The sequence below is a fragment of the Phallusia mammillata genome, chromosome 2 (genome assembly GCF_965637545.1).
Source record: "Phallusia mammillata chromosome 2, kaPhaMamm4.hap1.1, whole genome shotgun sequence".
Classification (NCBI taxonomy): Eukaryota; Metazoa; Chordata; class Ascidiacea; order Phlebobranchia; family Ascidiidae; genus Phallusia; species Phallusia mammillata.
This window is the reverse complement of record NC_137253.1, coordinates 4,498,446-4,520,928: the sequence shown is the minus strand read 5'-3', so window position 1 is coordinate 4,520,928 and position 22,483 is coordinate 4,498,446. Positions and strand designations below refer to the sequence as shown.

The 22,483-nt window shown below is 35.8% G+C and overlaps 3 long non-coding RNA genes across 4 annotated transcripts; 2 read left to right on the top strand and 1 right to left on the bottom strand.

Moving 5' to 3' along the window:
• The first annotated feature begins 9,521 nt into the window (after positions 1 to 9,521).
• On the top strand, positions 9,522 to 12,481 carry LOC145215336 (uncharacterized). Its single transcript, XR_013857268.1, has 2 exons — positions 9,522 to 9,571; positions 12,005 to 12,481. It is a non-coding gene; the product is annotated as an uncharacterized LOC145215336 (long non-coding RNA).
• On the top strand, positions 10,137 to 11,531 carry LOC145215334 (uncharacterized). 2 transcript variants are annotated; one of them, XR_013857266.1, is made up of 2 exons: positions 10,137 to 10,308; positions 10,647 to 11,531. It is a non-coding gene; the product is annotated as an uncharacterized LOC145215334 (long non-coding RNA). The 2 variants fall into 2 exon arrangements; XR_013857267.1 differs by lacking the exon at positions 10,137 to 10,308 and adding an exon at positions 10,320 to 10,541.
• A 6,870-nt stretch (positions 12,482 to 19,351) lies between the features above and the next one.
• On the bottom strand, positions 19,352 to 20,332 carry LOC145214767 (uncharacterized). The gene is made up of 3 exons (XR_013857120.1): positions 20,178 to 20,332; positions 20,011 to 20,113; positions 19,352 to 19,951 (listed from the first exon to the last, which is right to left on the bottom strand). It is a non-coding gene; the product is annotated as an uncharacterized LOC145214767 (long non-coding RNA).
• Positions 20,333 to 22,483: the final 2,151 nt, after the last annotated feature.

Sequence of the window (22,483 nt, the reverse complement as noted above, 5' to 3'; positions counted from 1 at the left end):
GTAGGAACACGTTACGTTTATTGATTAGGCACTAAGCTTATAAATAACAACAGTTCAATAAAATAAGTAGAAAGTTGAATTGTTTGACACATCTTCTGTACTTTTATTTATTGGAAGAAGATCGCATAAGTGTAACACGAATTAAACGTAACAGAAAAGCGTACCTGAAGAACAAACTTTGGAAGATCGCACATATACAGAAACACTTAAAACTAAATACAATACACAGAACAAAATGTGATTACTATTAGACATCAAGCACCATACCACAAAGCTGCTTCTAGGTTGGGGTAGGGCGTTGGACCGGTGAAAACACAATTGTCCAATTAATATTTACAGGTGCCAAAATTGGCAGATGTTTTTTTTAATTTTGCGTGATTTCTTAATATGATGCAACATAAGGTAATTTAGTGCTTTGCAAGCATGAGCTAGTAAGCGCGCAAACATTTACAATACGGTCCATTACAAAACAGAAACCGATAGTCTTGTTGGGTTTATGCGAAGGTTAGGTTAAGATATGTTTCTAGACAAATTTCTCAAGCAGTTTCTGTTTAACGTGCTTGGTTTACGTAAGAAATATTGATTGGAGGTTTTGAGTCATCGTTGTTTTTGGTTCCAATTTCCGTGGCTAAAAATATGTTATTGTACGAGACTCTGTGTTGTGGTAGGACACAAATAAACTTACATTGAGCTTGACCTTTTTGCAGATCCACGTTTTCATAATTGTGCTGTATTCGATTTATTGTTACGAAAAGTGTTAACACATCAATGCAATAACTTTCAAAACTATTTTACAATTGCTTCAGTTACAACACAAGTATATGGGACATCGAAACGTTGGCATATAAAAATAAAAAAAACTCCCGGAAGAGCTAAAAATTTTGTTGAAACACAAGTATATATTATTATTCTTGAAACAATGAACGTTAATTAATCCAGTAGGGTATTTAAAAAACCTTTGTACCCTTGTAATGTGGATCTGAGAAACCATTTTCTTTGTCAAATGTATTCTCATCAATGCGATCTTGATTTTATCGAGTAGCTATGAAAAATTAGGTTAGTAAAGTGAATGTTAAGGTTTTGCGACAGTGTCATTTGTGTTTACCTTTTTTTGTTTTTTGTTTAATTCCAATGTAAAATGTTACAAATGCAACTAGAGCGATTAGAACGACGTTTCCCACAACACTTACATCGATTTGTGCACATTTAATTCCATTTCCACCTGATTCGTTGCCTTCAACAAAAACCTTTAAAACATTCCATAGGTGATTTTACCCTAAAATAACAAGTTTCTGTTTCTGCAAAAACTTAAAAGTATAGTGGGGTGGCGCAAAAATGCAGATCATGTTGAACGACATGTATATGCAGATGGTATTTTGGCGAACTTTTTATAGCCTGAACCTTGTCAGACACAATTTGTTTGCAAATTCTCTAAACACCACCGTGTTGTCGAGCTTTACTTCGTATTATACCTATTTTAAGTCATTGATAAAGGCAGATTATCATCGGATAAAATATTTAAACACTTTTTTGTTTAGTGTAGATTAGCAAATTCTCGTCTTCATACGTGAAACATGTCACAGGAAAACTCTTTTTTAAATAATAAGAATATTACCGGTGATGGTTAGGAACTACTGGCGCTATTCACAAGGTACAAACGCAAGTGTTGCCTGATTAGCAGCTGTTTTACTTTAGTTTTCCATTTGAGTATGCCAAGTGTTTTGTAGGTTTTCGAGCTCTGGAACAAAACGCAGTAAAATGTGCACTTTCGTTTGCCATTTTCAAAACCAAGCCTATCGAAATTCTTTTTTAAATGAAATTGTATTCGAGGTAAATCAATGCTGTTGTTTCAAAAAATACCATTTTTCACTTTGTTTCTTTTTTTGTTTTCTGTTTTTATGTATGAAATAATTTAGAAAGAAAAGATTGAAAATTGTTTATCAAGCGGATCGATTGCAAAAGTTATACTGGTCGAACCCTCGCAAAAAAAACGCTTAAAAACGGTTGTGTTAAAAATGAAACGTATCGATAAAACAATGTGTCATTTTCTGCATCGCCTGCGTTTATCAACTTGTCCTTTGACCTTAGTTCATCAAAGACGGTGTCTACAAGAATTCCTAAAAGGGTTCAAACTCTAGTCAAATTATGTTAAAATGCTGACAACTGTATAATATTAAAATAAGCTTGTGTCAAGTCATGTCTGGAACTCGTAAACTGTATTGCGTTATTGTTTCAGTGCAAAACATAATTTGACTACAGTTCTATTGTCGTAGTTAACTAAATTGTCTGATCCAAATATACAACTGTTAGTATTCGTATTTTCGTCAGTGTGTTAAATTGCGTATTTTCTGCACTCAAAACTGAAACGCGAAATTTAATAGTATGGGTACATGTTTGCAAATATATCTTTTGACTTTGTAAAAAAATACCTTGAAAGTCATTGGACTTCAAAAATCGGCTTTAACAAACATAAAAATGACAGTCGTAGCAACACTTAGCGGATTACAAATAATAAACATTATACTTCTAGATGTCGTCAATGTGTGGGTAAATACAGTTACTTGGAAACCACATAAAGTGGTATAAACTTGAGAAAATAATTTAGGGTTTCTGGCCTATGTTACACTAACATAAAAATCTCCTAGTTCGTAATTAAAGCGTCAAGACCGAATAGCCAAAAGCTTTCAAAAAACACGTTTAAACTATACTGTAAAGTTTTCAAAAAAAAAACGCAAAATGCAAGAGCAAACAGAAGAAAAAATCAACACTTTGATTTACAACAGACGTAACTCCAATATACTTACATACGAAGTATCGCAAAAAATTAGTTCATTGAAATGAACATAAATCTGTTACAATTGTAAGGGGTTTGCACACTTATTTTCGTCAAGTAAGATGATAAGCACAAAGAAAAACCAACAAAAATTGCACGTTACAAAAAAGCAAACGCAAAACAACACTTTTGCAGCGATATCACTTTAACAGCAAAAACACACTATTCAAAGTACATGTTTAAATTTGCACGTTTAGTGACCGAATATAATGATTTTCGGAGAGTGATTGATTTATCGGGCTCCAAGCACTACTCAAACAAAGCGAGAACTTTTATTTCTTTTGAAGCACTGGGGGCCAAATGAAAAAAAATCTTGCCTAACTAAGCCTGTAAGCTCCAGGTATTAATGTAATGTGAGCTTTAATTTACGCTCAATAGTAATTCAGTGCTTTGCTAATATGAACCAGTGTACGTTGCTCATACCGCCTTGTGCCAATTTTTTTGTCTCTTGGTAATAGCATGTCAAATGATGCAAGCTCCTGCATTTTTACACCTGTATATTTTTCGATTTGTACAAATTCTTTTTCAATTTTTAAAAACGATTTGTAAAAAATCGGGCCCCGAGCGCAGGTATTAATGTAACATGGGGCTATTTTACAATCAGCAGTGATTTAGTGCTTTGCAAACATGAACCAGTGTACGTTGCGAACAGTGTACACAGTGCCATAAGATTTACAACTTGCAAATACATTTGTAACGGGGTATGGTACAACACAGTCGTCAGATATAAATAGCTTATATTTCACAATGGAAAATGCTAAGTTGAGGTATCTTGCAGGAAAACCATTTTTCCTAAGCAACTTCTGTATATTGGGGTTGATTTTCGTAAAAACTGTTAGTTTTGGAATTTGAATCATTGGTGTGACTGGTCCCAATTTTCGTAGCTGAAATGAAATGATCACTTAATTTGCATGATTTAACTCTTGGTCTAATTAAACTTACAATATGCGTGGCCTTCTTGCAGATCAACATTTTCATAAATATGCTGAATCCGGTCTAATGGTACTAAAAGAGTAAACACAATATACGATAAGTTTCAAATCACCTACACGATAACTTCAAAAGTCACGTAAACTTGTTTATAACACTTCGTTTTGAAACGTAATAACTTAAATAATCAAGTTCATGGACAAATAATGCTTCCTACCTTCGTACTGTGGATCTGTGGCATCATTTTTCATGTCAAATGTATTCTCATAAACGTGGTCTGTGTTTGATTTGGTTGCTATGAAAAGACAAGTTCGTTATCTAAACGCTTAGGCTTTTCGCCAGTATCAGTTTAGTTTACCTTTATTGTTTTCTTTTCTTTTCCTGGCAACGCAAAAGGCAGCAAATGCAACAAACGTGATTACAGCGACACCTCCTACTACACTTGCAACGATTATGACTGTTTGATTACCGTTTTCATCAGGTATGTTGCATTCCTTGTATATCACAAACTCAATAACAAGATCATTAAATCCTTCCATCGGTGATTTGATTTTTAACTCATAAGTCTCTGTTTCTGCCGAAATCTAAAAATAGCAAAGTGAAAGTTACTACCGACCCTATCTCCATGATGAAAACAACCTACCTCCAAAATGAAAACGAATGTTTGTTTTGTGCTATCGTTGCTATCAGTCGATAAGGTACAGTTGGGACAAAGAACGATAGTATCTGAAATGGAAAGGACCATAAGCAACAATAAACAAATAACAAAATTACAAGGCCATGAAATTGGACTCACTATTTTTTATCAAAGCATAATGAAACGAAGGAGGGTTGGATGTAAACGTAACGAAACACTTGCCATTAATTACTTCATCGGATTGGCAGTTTGTGTGATTATTTATTTCCTGTGGGGAATCTGTATGACACGTTTACTTCTAAGTTTACCAAGTTTATTCAATTGCTCTAGCAACAAACTACCTACATGTCACATTTAAAAAATAGTGGCTAGTGTAATTTCCAAAAGCGTCACTTGATTTGCATAGGTAGTGTCCAAAATCCAGTCTGGTTAGGTTTCTCAAATTCAAAATATTAGTTTGTTTATCTATAACCCTCCTTTGATCGGGAATTTGCCACTGATACTTTGTGCCAAGTTCAACAGAATAATCCACTGAGCAACTTAAGGTAACGTTTTCTCCAGCTTTTGTGGATGTGTTGTTTACTCCAGGCTGATTAACTTTAGATGACCCTGCCAAAAGAGTAACAATTTACATGTGGCAATTAGCACCTACAAAGTCAAGCAACATATAAACTCACGTTCCGTTACAACTGTGACATTAAGTTGTGACAAATCGCTACCAGCAAGGTTGCTTGCATTGCATGAAATTTTTAACCGATAAATAGCTTGAAGTTACAATAATATTGTCAAGAATTGGTGGATCTACGAAAATATGTTTATTAGGGGTTTGTTTAAAAACATCAATTACTTCCTACTCACATAAGACGTTGATGGATAACGTGGACTCCATAAAGGCAAACTGGTCTTCCGTTTGGCATGTATAGTTGCCACTGTCCAACTTCGTAATGTTTGTGATACTTATAGTTGATGTGTTCAAAAAAAAGTTGTGAGAAAAGGTTTTCACATTCCATTGAAAAGTTGTGTTGAGTTCGCTTTGATATTCAACGCTGCATTTAAGCACCACATTGTCTCCTTGTATAATTTTATCTTGGCCAGAATTATCAATGATTGGTTTTCCTGCAAAAACGTGATATTAACCAAAATTTTGGATGAAATCTAACCAACTTTTCTTACTGCTTTTAACAACGGTCAACTGCAATGCTTCAGATTGCATAATATCAACGATGTTTTGCGCAAAACAGGAAGCAGAGGTCGAAAACGTAACGAATCGGGTAATTTGACAATTGCTTTTCATTTCCTTTGTACTTTTACCATTGAAGTTTATGGAACATGTTGCTACTGGGTTTGCATCATTCAAACAATGCAATGTAACATTTTGTGCCGAATTTAAAAGAACTGTTTCCCCATATTTCACAACATTTACCGATGTATCTATCATCATGTGCACATCGTGTGGATAATCTATAAATACATGGAAATTATTCGTTTGATAATAACCAAAGGATAAATAAGTTGACCTTACACTGCACATTAAGCAAAGTTTTTGGTGAACGTCCAATAGTGTTATCATAATTGGTGTATGGAGTAACAGCTTGACATGATACATTCTTTAGGTTGTCGTCGCGTGTTGGAATAAGTCGCACCGAAATATCCTGTTGATATATCTTGATGTCCAAGAGGTTTACGGCTAGGAATTACAACTCGGTGCAATTAGTCGAGATTGGGCACTCTTAATTACTGAAAACTTGTTTTGCTAATGTAGCCGAAAGTGGTTCGAAATTACTGATAAAATTTAGGTAAAATGTGTGTCGTGTTAGTTGCTTTTTAAATTTAGTATTTTTGACTTGAGGTGTTTGCTTATTTGTGCGCGATCTTACCTTTCATATTGTTTGGCGTGCTGCATGGTTGTTTCTAATATGACTCATTTGTATAGCCAACCAACGTATTGTATTACAGTCCAGTTTATAAACCTAGACACCACTAAATGGTTAGTGTTTCTAGTGACTAACAGCCTGGTGCGGTCAGCCATTGCTTTACTCTTTGGTTTTAATGAACTGGCAATTTCGTCTAAGGAGGAAAGGAACATCTTTGTCGACGTCTCGTTAGGTGTTGTGTTGACTTGAGTTGTTTGTTTAGAACTGCTTACAAGTAATATGCGGGAAAACAACCGAATAAGCAATTCCCACAATACAGGGTTTTTGTGGTAAGGTTGTGACATGACGTAGCGTAGCTACACGCGCTTTTGGATAGGTTTCACTCCATGTGAAAAATAGAAAGAGATGCATGACGAGATGGTACTAATGCATGCAAAACCGAATTAAATCGCTCTTACTTTGGATATATTCCTAAAGATGAATGTTCCTTTGTAATAAACTGTATTTGTTCCAACAGGATACGTATCGGTTATAAAAACAAACTAATATCACAATATCGTGCTCCCTGACAGTAATTGCGTTGTATATGGTTCCATTTATGTAAAGCCCTGGAGTTGGAGCTGTGAATAAGGAATACCTTTAATGCTTTTCGTCACGTAATCAACACAATTACCTTACCTGACCAGCATTCAACCGCATTTTCACTATTCCATTTAGCAGTTGACAAACAAGTCGTATTATTATGGGTGACTGGTTTTCTACTGTTTGTAAACAAACTTCCATCATTCGCACAATAAAATTGTCCTTGAGTGTTGTAGAAACCATTTGGAGCAGAAACAGAAACATTAAAGTTCAACTGTTCCTGGCATTCTGTACAGACGTATAAGTTATAAATGCAACATAAAATAGGCGATTCAGTTGATCATGAAATGCAGTGTTCGTTCGTTAATCAGTCATTTAAATACCTGCAAGAAGCGAAACAGTTTACTTTCTACAAATCATATGCGTTTGTTTGTAACAAAAGACCAAAGCTTGTTTTGTTAATGGTCCAGTAACACATTTTTGGTGTGCCTACAAAATACTGCAATTAGCAAACTTAAATTTGTTTCTTTTTGCCTTGTGTTGCCCATATTGCTTTGAAATTGGAAACAACTTAATTATAAAAACACTGAATCGATGCCGCGAAAGAAAAATAACGGTTTTTTAGTTTCTACGTAGTACGCCAGGCCTATTAAAGACGTTACAGTCAAACTTCGATACTATGCCACCTTGCTATTATGCCACCCTCGCTACTATACCACTTTTGATCGTCACCAACTAAATTCAATAGAAAATATATTTATTATGCCACCACTTACCCTCGATACTATGACACATAACACTACAGTATTACTGTATTAACGGTGTGGTTATGGATTGAAAAATTGGGCCTTCTGACAGCTTTCGGTTTGAGCTCATGATAAAACAGAGAAAACACAAAAACAAATCGTTGAATAAACAAACGTCATGTTAAGAGGTTTCACGCTTTGCAGCGAGTTATGTAAACGCCGTTCTGTGCTTGTGTCACGGAAAAACTAACAGATCTTGTTTGTTCTAGGCACGATCTCTCCGTATTTTTGTAATAAATTATACTGTATACCAGGGGTGGGCAACCTACGGCTAGCAACTTTTGAGCGGCCGCGACTGGTATTTTATTTTCAACGGCCGGACAGAATGTGTGTGTTAAATCTTATTTTTGTACCAACGAGTTGTTACATTAAACTTTGATAGTCTTTAGTTTATTACTAAGAATAAGTATGGTTGCGTACAAAGTCAAAATCATTGTGTATTAGACTTTGCCTACACTTTTATGTTATTGCATGATCATCGCTGCGGCCCGCCTCCGCAATATATCACTACATTTTGGCCCGCGCATGCAAAAAGGTTGCCCACCTTTGCTGTATACTGCATTAAATTATAATCGTACAACACAACGTGGCATTACAGTGCATTGTCACGACACAAGGCTATGTTTAAAAACAACCCTCGCTATCATGCCACCCTCGCTACTATGCCACTTTCTCTCGTTCCCAAAGGGTGACATAGTATCGAAGTTTGACTGTATACCGTTTGTTGAGTTCTTGTTTGGAATTTGCCTGAACATCAACTTTTAAAGAATTTTGAATACTTGCCTCGAATTGTGACGTTGCTTTTCAGGAGATGAATATTGATTGTATCAACCTGAACAACGCTTTTGTCCAAAGTAAAATCTCTGGGTAAAGTAACACCAAACGTTGTGTTGATACAAGAGTCGTTGTAATGAATCGTTGTGTACAATCCGGTCAAACGAAATGTATCAATCGAGTAGTTTGGAACAATGCAACTCCAGCACCAAATATATGTTTCGTATGTTGTAAAGTTGTTGCTTAACGTGACTGTCCACGTCACATCAGGCGGATCGTTTTCTCTTCCATAACAGTCACTGTACCAATACATTGATCCATTGTAGTTTGGTGCCCAAGTTGTTTGATTTGGTTGTAAGACTAAAAACAAAAATATAACAGCAAAAATCAGGTTTTTATTTCACTAACTATCACAAAATTTCTTGATTTGTTTTGTTTAAAGTAAAATATTTAAAGAAATATGATTTATATCATAGTATTCCATGTACACTTAAACAAAACTCTTAATTGTTCTTAAAGCATCAATATAATCTATTTTTTGCGTCCTATATTCTTTTCAAAGCGAAAAATCTACCAAATTGACGGTCGCCAGCACATCTTTTTAATACACATGTTTAAGACGACAAGTTGTACCTAGTAGGTTAAACCGTCACAACTTATGTTTGTACAGTAAGTGACTGCGAATCACTAGCAGCTATTACTTACCTGCAGCCTTTTTTTCTGCAAGTAGAACAAGACATAATGTATTAAATATCAAATACATCTAAAACACCCTTGAACATTTGCTCCAGTTCAATCTATTAGCATTTCAACCGATTACAAACAGGATTTGTCAAAGAGAAAGTAGTTTTCCTTGTTCAAATACTTACTGTGCCATGAACATTTAAAGGGAATTTGATGTCTTTCGGTATGAAGCAGTTGGGAGAATTGTACATGTTTCGGGGTGGCATGACCTAACATGTCAACTTCATAACACGTATGTAGTGATAATCAGTTTTTTTAATGTATTGTATCGAGTTTAGCACCCGATCCGTCTAATTTTAAGCGCTTAAAACTGTCGAATTCTGGAGAATCCCAGGCCTTTATGCTGTCGTATTATATTCCGTGTTATGGATTCTGCGCTTTAAGCGACATGGTATGCTATAGATCAGTGCTTCCCAACCTTTTCCAGCTCACGGCCCACTTTAAAAAACAATTTGTTTTGGCGGACCACCGTTTAATATTGCGACAAAATCACGATGGAAAAAGAACTAAAATTAAGAACGAAACATAATAACCGCACAAGCAATACTTCTGTTAATGTGAAGCCTCAGCTTGCTGGTTCGATATGATGAGATCAAGTCGGAGTTTTTATGGGAATCTCACATATCAGTGTTAAGACTGTTTCGTGTCTTTGATTTCGTTACAGTTACTAATACAAGTAGTGTTGTGATGCGAGAATTGCAGTTTAGGTACTGTTATGACGTAACAATTGCAGTTTGTTTGTGTGATAAAGCTTTGTTTAACGTGAAATCTTTCATGCATTCATAGTAACTATAATATTATATTTTAGAGAAATATAGGTAAACTTGAAAGTACGTTCACACGAACTGTGTAACTTTTTTGAACTTCTATATTGGTATGGTAATAGTTTGAAAAGCTTCGCGGCCCACCAGAAAGAACGTCGCGGACCACCAGTGGGCCGCGGCCCACCGGTTGGGAAGCGCTGCTATAGATATTACGAACAGCCTAGGGGGTTACCCTATGAGCTGTTTTCGTCGGTTGTGGCTGTTTGTTGACAAATTAAATCAGCTGAACTGAACCTTACATTGCGGTAGAAAGTTGGAATTTAGAACACTGGCTTCAATTTATGGAGTTTCCTAAAAATTGGTGGTAAGTTTAACTTATTTAAGTATTTTGTGAAAAATAGCAAACCATTTTAATATAGGAGAGACATAGGCCTATCACATATTTGTCTGACCTCAGGACATTAACTGGGTTCACACACAGGCAGTAGATTTTGACTGAAGCAGCATAGTTTTAGGAGTTTGTCAGCCTTGAAAGTGACAAGCATCTGTGCCCCTGCAAGGTTCTCGTGTGTATTTGATTTGGACAAAAACATCAAGGTGTTGGGATTTTTTACTCACATAGGCAAAACTTCCATTGATTATAATCAATGCAGCTACACAGATGGTATATTTTTGATTAAAGAAAGTTCCTAATTGTTTCAGAAAAAATGCAACCCGGACAAATCTGGAAATGTTTGGGCTGGTGGTGAAAATTTGAATGTTGAAACCTGTACAGGACAAATGACAGAGAGTCAGATTTGGTGAACCACAGATGATTGTGTGAGTAAACAGTTGATGTAAAGAACTTAAGGCAGATTAATATAGCATTCATGACTTTGATATTTGGTATAGAAGTGTTTTACACACCTTAGAAACTATTGCCTAAAAGACTGAGGTAGCATGGCTAGTTTCAATGACTGATTTCATTTGGTTTCCTTCAGCACTTATATTAATGACTGGTAAAAGCACTAAAATTGGTTGAAAATATATACTGTATGTTTTGTTTAGTTAGTAGTGAGTTGAAACTTATTATTATATTGTGCAATTGCAGTTGAAGCTATGGGTGAATCCTCCAAAGCACCATACAGACTCATCTTATGGTTTGCCACTTGGGTGTCATTTGACAACAATTGCAGTGTTGGATTTCCCGACTAAAAACAATTTAAAGCATGCTTTTTGTGTTTAAAATAGGGGAATGACACAAAGGCTATAGACCATTGGTTCCCAAACTGGGGTCCGTGAGGCAATTTTTGTGGGGCCGCAAAGCGGTTGAAGTAATTCTATAATCTTATTTGGCATCAGTTTGTGCCACTAAATAAGTTTAAATCAAAGTAGAATTGAGAATCGATTCTCTCCATTGCTAAACAATAGCCTTTATTGAATGACAACTATCAAAAATGCCATTGTTCGCGCACAATTGTAATGTTTTTGTCCTGTTTGTGATGTCACATGTTTTCTTTGGATGATTGTTATGTGCAATTTTTCTCAACTAGCTAAAATCCTGCAATCAACTTTCGTTTTTATGAAATACACATTTTGGCTTAAGGACCGCGAGTCCACGAAATAATGGCAAAGGGACCGTTTTAAAAAAATTATGAAAAAGTTTGGGAACCACTGCTATAGACTAAAGAGTAGACCAGGTGGATATGTATACAAGGAGTACAAAATAGCCTGCATTGTTTAATATAAATAACTGTGTTTGTTTAAGTTAATATTGCTACTGAGATAAGCTCTACTTTCAAAGTTAGATCAGATATCTTCAATTGTTAACAACATTTTTGGTGCAAAATTCTGCAGATAGTTTAGTTTGCAGCTCCACTATTTTTATATGATGATCATTACATAGCAGTACTGTCATGTAATCAGTTGATGGTAGCATAACAAGCCTTTTTAGCAACTAACAATTTGGTTACCAGGTAAAGATTGTGAAAAAAAAAACAGTTGCATTTAATTAACCCCAAAATTTCAAAACTAGATTGTATGGTGTTTAATTATTTCATTAAATTTGTGTTTTATTACAGGGCAAGGCAAGAAGATTTTACCCTTAAAATCTGGAAAAGTTAGATGCAAGGAAAGGATATGTGTACTATTTGAAACTTTAACCTTTACACGGCTATAGATTGCATGCAATCTGCTTTCTGTATTTCACATACAGCACATTACCCAAGATATGACCAAAGGTTCAACATAATAAGCAAATCTATCTATTCCAATTGTTGTGTGATATTTAGATTGATAGATATATCCCAGTCTAGTTGTTAATTTGTGTTGCTTTTTGTTCTTATTTCAATGCAAATTGTATTGTTGTTGTTGTTTTTGTTACACTGCGTTTTAGTGTACAATTTTTATCCACATTTGATACTGAGTAAAAATCCATAAGCACTTCCAAATGTTGAACCAGAATTATTTCACTGGGTGTGAGGTATTTTACTGCATTATTACTGAGATACAGTTGTGGCGCTTTTCATTCTGAGTTTATTCAAAAGGTACAAAGTTAAGCTGCACGGAATGCATATTTCCAAAATGTTTCCGAATTCGAACAACAGGGTTTTTAAGCCAATCACAATAGAGAAAGTTCGCGGGTCACGGCATCTTTCAACCAATCACAACACACCCTGCGTATCGGATTTTGTTAACCAATCAGAGGACACCTTGCGTAGCAACCTGCCTTTCATCGTATTTGAAATATGTTTATCACAGTTTAGTAATGGTTGTAAATTGTAATAGTTAAATGCAATCGCAATTATTTTGTTCTTTTTTAAACATAACGCTTTAAAACGAGTTTGATAGTGTAGCGGTTACAACACTATTGTGCAATGTTTATGAAAACGATTGCATGTTATTTCGCAATAACGTTTCACACCACGAAATGGAAATGTTTACCCTCATTTCTGCATAGACTAATGTTTATATTTCCGTTTCTATGGTAGTCATAAGTTATTTTCAGCCATTTTTCGGGTTCCAGAAAGATCTAACAGTAAACATAGTGTTTATTCCCTTATGACACATATTTCCGTCGGTATTTGCAATGTTTCCGCAGTTGTGATTCGTATTAGAACGCGTCGTTTCCACCCTGTGAAAAAGCATATGGTGTTCACCAAAAGGCGCTATGGCACTATAAATTACATGGCTACCTTAAAATAAATAATATAAGTAATATGAGAAAAATAATTCGTACACCGGCCAAGGTTTCACATTGTTATATAAGCGTAGACTTTGATGTTTTCGCCCTTCTATTTCTCTTCTATTTGTGGGTTCTATTTGTGCGTTCTACATGTGGATTCTATTTGTTCCTGCTATTTCCACCGGGAAAGCGGCTATTTTGGGGCTTCTATTTTTATCCCATGTGGATGTGTAGCTGATTTGGACGTTCGCCTTTAATGTTATTCAAGAATACAAAGAAAGAAGAGACATATGTGTGGCTGTTAATCAGTCAGCTGTTATTGAGATGCAAAGATCAGACTCTCCAAACAATTTCCAATGAACATCATAGTTTACATTGTAGCCGCTATTCACAAGTCGTCATCGAGGCAGGCGTGCCTGCAATAGCAATGCCAGTGTCTGTCATTCATTCTCTGCAACAAAGTGGGGGAAACTGACCAACTAAAAATGGATTATTAATGACTATGGTTTTCTCACTTGAGATTTTTGACACATTTTTTCCTGTATCTACAGAAATTTTCAAATAAATTTAAAACCAAGCCAACACACCTCATACAGCATAGATAAGTTTATGACCAGGCTTTTCAGTAATTTTGATTGGAGACAAAAAGCAGTGGAAAGTTTCCATCTTCTCTTGTGCTCAATCCGCTACACATGTGTAGTTGAAACAGAATCAAGTCTTACCCGAAAAGAAAACCTCGAAAGGACAAGAACAGAATGGTCAAGACACCACAAAACATTGACAGCAATTGTTTAAAGTGACCAGCTATTTACACTCACATTTCTTTTTGCTTGATATTAAGGACACAAAGTGTAATTTCCTAAATGCCCCTTCACATTTTCCATGCACTTTGGTTTGAAATATATTTGCTGGTTTTAATTAAACTGTGCAGCATGTACATGTAGTTGTGGACATTTGGTACTTAATTAATTTAAATTTAGACACATTACATTAAATAAAAATATCATGACATGGTATAAACTTCTTCAGTATACTTGATAAATTAATTACTTTTACTTAGAAATGTTGTGCAGTACCTATATAGTTTCCTAAATGGTGAAGTTTATAATATTGTTGTTTCGTTTTTATGTTGAATTAAAACAGTTAGTGTTGACTACAATGGTGAATTTTAGAATCTATCTGCACCAGAAAAGCTATGAAGGACCTTGCAACTGTAGAAATAGTATAATAAAACAAAAGATCGACTGAAATCATTAGATTTGTTTTTCAAAAATTGTGATTAGACCCTGCATAATAAACAGAAATTGGCGACTGTAAAATTAGGTAAACATTTGTATTAATTTAGAGTAGTGTTGGTATTATCTGGTCGAATCAAAAATATATACACACACAATAAAAAAACATTTACAAAATGGCACTTTTAGTTAAACACCATGATCCATATTTATTACCACAAGTATAGATATAAAAGTCATCTAATATAAATTTGTTTGTAAAATGAGGAAGTTAAATATATGTTATATCCCAGGCTTTACCAACTACATTACAGATCTTTATTGCATCAACAGCTGCCAGTATATCTGTATTTTTCATTTATAAAATAAAAATGTAAATTGTTTTCTAGTTTTTCGATATGCTCTAATTTGATGTCATGTTTTGCCAAAGAATAAAGTTCTTGATGTTACGAATGCAATGCACTGATGTTGCATCTATGCTTATTGTTTGCATCAATGAGCATATAAAAACAGCTTCGCAAGTTTTTTTTTCACATTGTAGATAGAGTGCTGTCAATCGACAGGCTTGTCAACTGTAATTTAGACTATGGTAATTGAAAAAGTGTTTTGTTTCATCATAGATATAATAAAAATATCATACACCACAGATATAATTGACTTACTGTTTATGGTTCCATTTATGGGATTGAAAAGATTAAATAGCTGAGAAAACCTGCTCACATAAGGAAAACAAATTTCTAAGACTGCTGCATGACTGTTTTTAGGTGGTAGTTATTCCTTACAACATTTTTGGATAAAAATATTTATTATTTTAATCTCATAAGAAAAACGCTCAAGTAATTCTTCTCATAATTTACTTTATACTGTAGCAGCCTTTTTCAATCGTCCAGTTCTTTCAAAGCACACTAGTTCATTTTGTCATTAAAGATAACTTCTGTTTTATTATAAACTTACGACAAAGTTACCAGCATTCATAATGAAAACAACACACATATTGGTGGTACAGAACAACATTCAAGTCTGAACATACTGGGAGTTGTTTGGAACAACTATGCAAATGGTGCCCATAGTGTACATTTAAGTTAGAACTGCACTGTGTACAACTAAGAAAACCATTCATCTCTGTAAGTTAGGAACAGTTTGTTGATCCCAAGGTATGGCATGCATAATGTGATAAATTGTGTTGATCATGAGGCTTGCACTATAGAGAGAATGTGGCATAATACACATTTATTATGCTATCCAAACTGGTTTGCTGTGCCCTGCTCATCATATGCATTCCAAAAAAGACATTGATTGATTGAAAGGGATGTGTGTTATCCTAAACAAACACATACTATTTAAGAGGGAAAATATTTTGCACAAAAGCTATTTCAGACTTACTAAAAAATATAAGTGTATAATTTACCATTCATAAAGCATATATTGCACAGAAGTCATTTTACATTTAAATAAAATTATAATTTACTGCTTTTCATAACCTAATGAGCATTACCTTTAGTTCAAACACCCCAACTGCATCAGTCTTTATCTTGTTCTGGCCAACAAAACGTATTTTTAAATCAAAACTGACAAAAAACTTTGAACCGTCGACAATAGTGAAGTTAAAGTCACCACTTAGCAACCTAGACGTGACGTAACGACAACCCGCAGGTTTCCGCTGTTGTGATTGGCTAAAAAAAACCTGTTGTTCGAATTCGGAAACATTTTGGAAATATGCGCACGGAATTGGATCAATGGCTTGAATAAAGAATGTATAATCCGTGTTTCATTTCTATTGACTTTTTGAGGAAAGTTTACTCCAGAAAAACAACAGGCGCAATGGGTTACCCTGGTAGAAATAGTAAATTTATAGTCAACAGATAGGGGACAATTCAGGGAGCGTAAACTTGCTTAAAAAGAAAGCATATCAACGTCCTGTTGTTTCAGCTTTTGTTAAAAAACTTAATCACGTCACGATCCTTGACCCGTTAGTTTAAAACTGTGTTGTAAGCAAGCTTTATTGCGTCACTATCTATTGTTTCATATCAATTAGAAAACAATGACTATTGTTTAGTGCTAAACGATACAGGGATTTGCCTATTTCAGGTTTTTTCACATACCTTGGAAGAAATTGAGCATACGAAAGTTGCGTGTCCAATACAACTAATTCAACATTAAGTTTCGCTTATTCTATAAAAAGCAAAAAATACAGTTTATAGTTTGTTTTTGTCTTCGGTAGCTTAAGACGATGTAGCAGTTTCTTGAGTATCACATGACTACCGGTATGCATAAGGTCGCTAAAAGATTAAACAAACCTTTGGTCTTCAAATCTCACTTAACAAATGCCGACATGTTCAAAGAAACATAAAATAGTTTAAAGGCTGTCTAAAACTTTTTGTGTGAAACTGGCGTTCGTGCTCCAAGTCGCCTGTAGTGTATAGGCTACATTGGTCGACCGCGCAGAAAATATTTTTAAAGCGGTCATGCCCTGCGTTCGCTTATGATGCACGCCCCTCATTTTCAAGGTTATGATTAGATTTAAAAGATATTTTGTATGCCTTTGCTGGGTTTATTTTAGAGTTGACCTGTGAAAACCGTTTGCGTTTACCTTAAACCGTTTGTCATCTGGAGTCTGTATAGCCTACATTGGTCGACCGCGCAAAAAAATCATTTTTAAAAGCGGGCATGCCCTGCGTTCGCTTATGATACACGCCTCTCATTTTCAATGTTATGATTAGATTCAAACGATATTTTGTATGCCTTTACTGGATGTATTTTAGAGTTGACCTGTGAAAACCGTTTGCGTTTACCTTAAACCGTTTGTCATCTGCAGTCTGTATAGCCTATACATTGGTCGACCACGCAAAAAAATCATTTTTAAAGCGGGCATGCCCTGCGTTCGCTTATGATACACGCCCCTCATTTTCAAGGTTATGATTAGGTTTAAAAGATATTTTGTATGCCTTTGCTGGGTTTATTTTAGAGTTGACCTGTGAAAACCGTTTGCGTTTACCTTAAACCGTTTGACATCTGGAGTCTGTATAGCCTACATTGGTCGACCGCGCAAAAAAAACATTTTTAAAGGCGGGCATGCCCTGCGTTCGCTTATGATACACGCCTCTCATTTTCAATGTTATGATTAGATTCAAACGATATTATGTATGCCTTTACTGGATGTATTTTAGAGTTGACCTGTGAAAACCGTTTGCGTTTACCTTAAACCGTTTGTCATCTGCAGTCTGTATAGCCTATACATTGGTCGACCGCGCAAAAAAATCATTTTTAAAAGCGGGCACGCCCTGCGTTCGCTTATGATACACGCCTCTCATTTTCAATGTTATGATTAGATTCAAACGATATTTTGTATGCCTTTGCTGGATGTATTTTAGAGTTGACCTGTGAAAACCGTTTGCGTTTACCTTAAACCGTTTGTCATCTGCAGTCTGTATAGCCTATACATTGGTCGACCGCGCAAAAAAATCATTTTTAAAGCGGGCATGCCCTGCGTTCGCTTATGATACACGCCCCTTATTTTCAATGTTATGATCAGATTCAAAAGATATTTTGTATGCCTTTGCTGGGTTTATTTTAGAGTTGACCTGTGAAAACCGTTTGCGTTTACCTTAAACCGTTTGTCATCTGGAGTCTGTATAGCCTACATTGGTCGACCGCGCAAAAAAATCATTTTTAAAAGCGGGCATGCCCTGCGTTCGCTTATGATACACGCCTCTCATTTTCAATGTTATGATTAGATTCAAACGATATTTTGTATGCCTTTACTGGATGTATTTTAGAGTTGACCTGTGAAAACCGTTTGCGTTTACCTTAAACCGTTTGTCATCTGCAGTCTGTATAGCCTATACATTGGTCGACCGCGCAAAAAAATCATTTTTAAAGCGGGCATGCCCTGCGTTCGCTTATGATACACGCCCCTTATTTTCAATGTTATGATCAGATTCAAACGATATTTTGTATGCCTTTACTGGATGTATTTTAGAGTTGACCTGTGAAAACTGTTTGCGTATACCTTAAACTGTTTGTCATCTGGAGTCCGTATAGCCTACATTGGTCGACCGCGCAAAAAAAATCATTATTAAAGCGCTTATATGCCCTGCGTTCGCTTATGATGCACGCCTCTCATTTTCAATGTTATGATCAGATTCGAACGATATTTTGTATGCCTTTGCTGGATGTATTTTAGAGTTGACCTGTGAAAACCGTTTGCGTTTACCTTAAACCGTTTGTCATCTGGAGTCTGATAGGCTTCATTGGTCGACCGCGCAAACAAGTCATTTTTAAAGCGGTCATGCCCTGCGTTCGCTTATGATACACGTCTCTCATTTTCGAGGTTCTGATTAGATTTAAACGATATTTTGTATGCCTTTACTGGATGTATTTTGAAGTTGACCTGTGAAAACCGTTTGTGTTTATCTTAAACCGTTAAAAAACTGGAGCTAGTATAGTCTACATTGGTCGACCGCGCAAAAAATCATTATTAAAGCGGATATGCCCTGCGTTGGCTTATGATGCACGCCTCTCATTTATGAGGTTGTGTTTAGATTTGAACGATGTTTTTTATGCCTTTGCTAGATGTATTTTAAAGTTGACCTGTGAAAACCGTTTGCGTTATTCAGCAAATCATTACATTTTCAGCATTACATTTTTATTATTTTAGTCTGTTCACTTAAAGATCCTTGTTCAGTATGCACTATTGGTAAAGGCAGGTTTTTATCTGACCAATCAACTAAATGCTGTGAATCTAATTAATTATTCTCTTTACATTTATTTCTGGTTTCATATAACTATAGGGCTCAACTTGAAAATGTTGTAGTGTGGGAATTGGGTTTATGAGCTGCTACATTTTTTCCATTAAAAAAGTGCTGTATTCACTGTGCATTTGGTGTTTCATCATTTTCATTAGTACAGGCTTTAAGGGCTCTGCACACCAGACGCGGTTGACGGTGACGGCTAGCGATGTCAGCGCCGGCGGTTGTTGGCGGATTTGCCGCGTAACGTTTGGCGCGACGTTGACCCTTCACACTGGCAATGCGGTTGGCGTCAACGACTTTTGTTGCTAAGAAAACTGGGTCAATGTGCTCGACATATTGAGTGTTTCTACGTCTTAAGAAAGTTGATACGAAATTCTGTTTAGTTTATTTTGTTACAAAATATGATGTTGATCGTCATCCCACTGTGTAATGTTTCCAAAAACAATTGCAACAGCAATATTGGGTTTAGTTTACTTCTGTCATTGCTGTTGAAACACACTTTCCTGTTTTTACAGACACTTTATGTTTCAAAGTTGGCAATATAGAAGCAATAACATAAATGAACACAATTTAGAAAACACAAGATTGCATAAATGCAAAGAAAACAATCATATAACAACACATAAAAAAGCTTAAATGTAAGAAGATGCATGTGCATAAACTTGCGCATTGTTGCACAATCACAATGCTGCTAGATGGTGTCAAATGTGAGGAAAAAAGTGTATTCGTTGGCTTGTGGCATCTCTTTCTCTGAAGTTTGTAACTTTACCCTTTTGCAATGTGATGTTTGATGAGGTTTTCATAGGGAAATTCCTTTCTATGGTCAGACAAAGATGTCACAAAATCATGTCTAAAACTCTGGAAACATATGAAACAGTTGATCTGCAGAAACTACATTTTTATTCAAGTATGCCAACCTTGAAATCCATACACAACATTTTCTTTTCTTGCCATGAAGTTTTTTGAACAGGTGCACTGGAGTTGCTGAATCAGTCATAGACACGTAGATTAGGAAAAGTTCTGCAACAAATCATAGTTTTTAAAGAAGCAATACATTTAGAATTTATACCTAAAATTCACCTACACATAGGGTCATAGGCTCATATGAATAGTGTTTCCATCCTGGTAAGATTTCAACAGCAGCACCTCTCTTGCACTTTTCTTTTTGCAAAGTTGTGGTTACATAATTACAAAACTAATTCATAAAAAATGACCAGTTGACTACCCAAGAATCATCAAAAAGCTGTAAATAAAAGTTCTTAAAACCACTGGTAAAATTTAAAAAACAATTAAAACAAGATAATTTGTACCAATACTATCAGTACTTCATTGACTCCATTATTATTTTTCTGGTAAAGGACAATAAAACAATCCACAGCACGCAGAAATGTATCGTAAACAAGTCGAACATCAGCCGAATATCAAGTTTTTCATCCAGCAATCTAGCGCGGCTGACGGCAAAGTTAAATCTGATTTAACTTTGCCGTCAGCCGCTTCAACTGAGAAAATCACGCCGTCACGGCAAGTCGCTGTCTGGTGTGAATACCCCGTCGCTTGCCGTCGAACGCAAAAACGCGTCGCTATCCGCCAACCGCGTCTGGTGTGAATCTTGCTTTAACGTGTCTTAGACCACTAATGGCTTGAGGTATATGCAAACCGTTTTCAAACGTCAACCCCAAAATACATTCAGTAAACGCTTGCAAAATATTGTTAAAATCTGATCATAACATCGAAAATGAGAACCGTACATCATATATTACATGGCATGGCGTAACCGCTTTAAAAAATGATTTTTTTTGCGCGCTCGACCCAGATAGACTATACAGGCGCCAGATGACAAACGGATTAAGGTCAACGCAAACGGTTTTCACAGGTCAACTCTAAAATACATCCAGCAAAGGCATACAAAATATCGTTTAAATCTAATCATAACCTCGAAAATGAGAGGCGTCCATCATAAGCGAACGCAGGGCATGACCGCTTTAAAAATGATTTTTTTGCGAAGTCGACCAATGTAGACTATATAGGCTCCAGATGACAAACGGTTTAAGGTAAACGCAAACGGTTTTCACAGGTCAACTTTAAAATACATCCAGTAAAGGCATACAAAATATCGTTTGAATCTAATCATAACATTGAAAATGAGAGGCGTGTATCATAAGCGAACGCAGGGCATGCCCGCTTTTAAAAATGATTTCTTTTGCGCGGTCGACTAATGTAGACTATACAGACTCCAGATGACAAACGGTAAAGGTAAACGAAAACGGTTTTGATAGGTCAACTCTAAAATACACCCAGCAAAGGCATACAAAATATCTTTCAAATCTAATCATAACCTTGAAAATGAGGGGCGTGCATCATAAGCGAACGCAGGGCATAAACGCTTTAATAATGATTTTTGCGCGCTCAACACATATACCTATTACAGGCTTCAGATGACAAACGGTTTATGGTAAACACAAACGGTTTTGACAGGTCAACTTTTAAATACATCCAGCAAAGGCATACAAAATATCGTTTAAATCTGATAATAAAATCGAAAATGAGAGGCGTGCATCATAAGCGAACGCAGGGCATGACCGCTTTAAAAATATTTTCTGCGCGGTCGACCAATGTAGCCTATACACTACAGGCTCCAGATGACAAACGGTTTAAGGCAAACGCAAACGATTTTCGCAGGACAACGTGGAATTGTAAACTGTAGCAGCTTGCAAAGTTTCAGCTTGTTGCCATGAGCAAAACGAAAATAAGACGCGCACATCATCTTGCCGCGAACGGCATGACCGCCACACCATACAATAATGTCGCACAGTGATTAAGACTGTCAGCCATTAAACACAAACGGCTTGAGACAAAATCATCAGGTTTCCATAGGCCAAACGGTTTGCAAACGAGCCTTTTGAATAGTCCCTTGTGACTGATATTGCTAGTTTTCCCAGGCTATTATATTTTACGACTTGGAGAACGAACGCCAGTTTCACACAAAAAGTTTTAGACAGCCTTTAAACTATTTTATGTTTCTTTGAACATGTCGGCATTTGTTAAGTGAGATTTGAAGACCAAAGGTTTGTTTAATCTTTTAGCGACCTTATGCATACCGGTAGTCATGTGATACTCAAGAAACTGCTACATCGTCTTAAGCTACCGAAGACAAAAACAAACCATAAACTGTATTTTTTGCTTTTTATAGAATAAGCGAAACTTAATGTTGAATTAGTTGTATTGGACACGCAACTTTCGTATTCTCAATTTCTTCCAAGGTATGTGAAAAAAAAACCTGAAATAGGTAAATCACTGCATCGTTTAGCACTAAACAATAGTCATTCTTTTCTAATTGATATGAAACAATAGATAGTGACGCAATAAAGCTTGCTTACAACACAAAGTTTT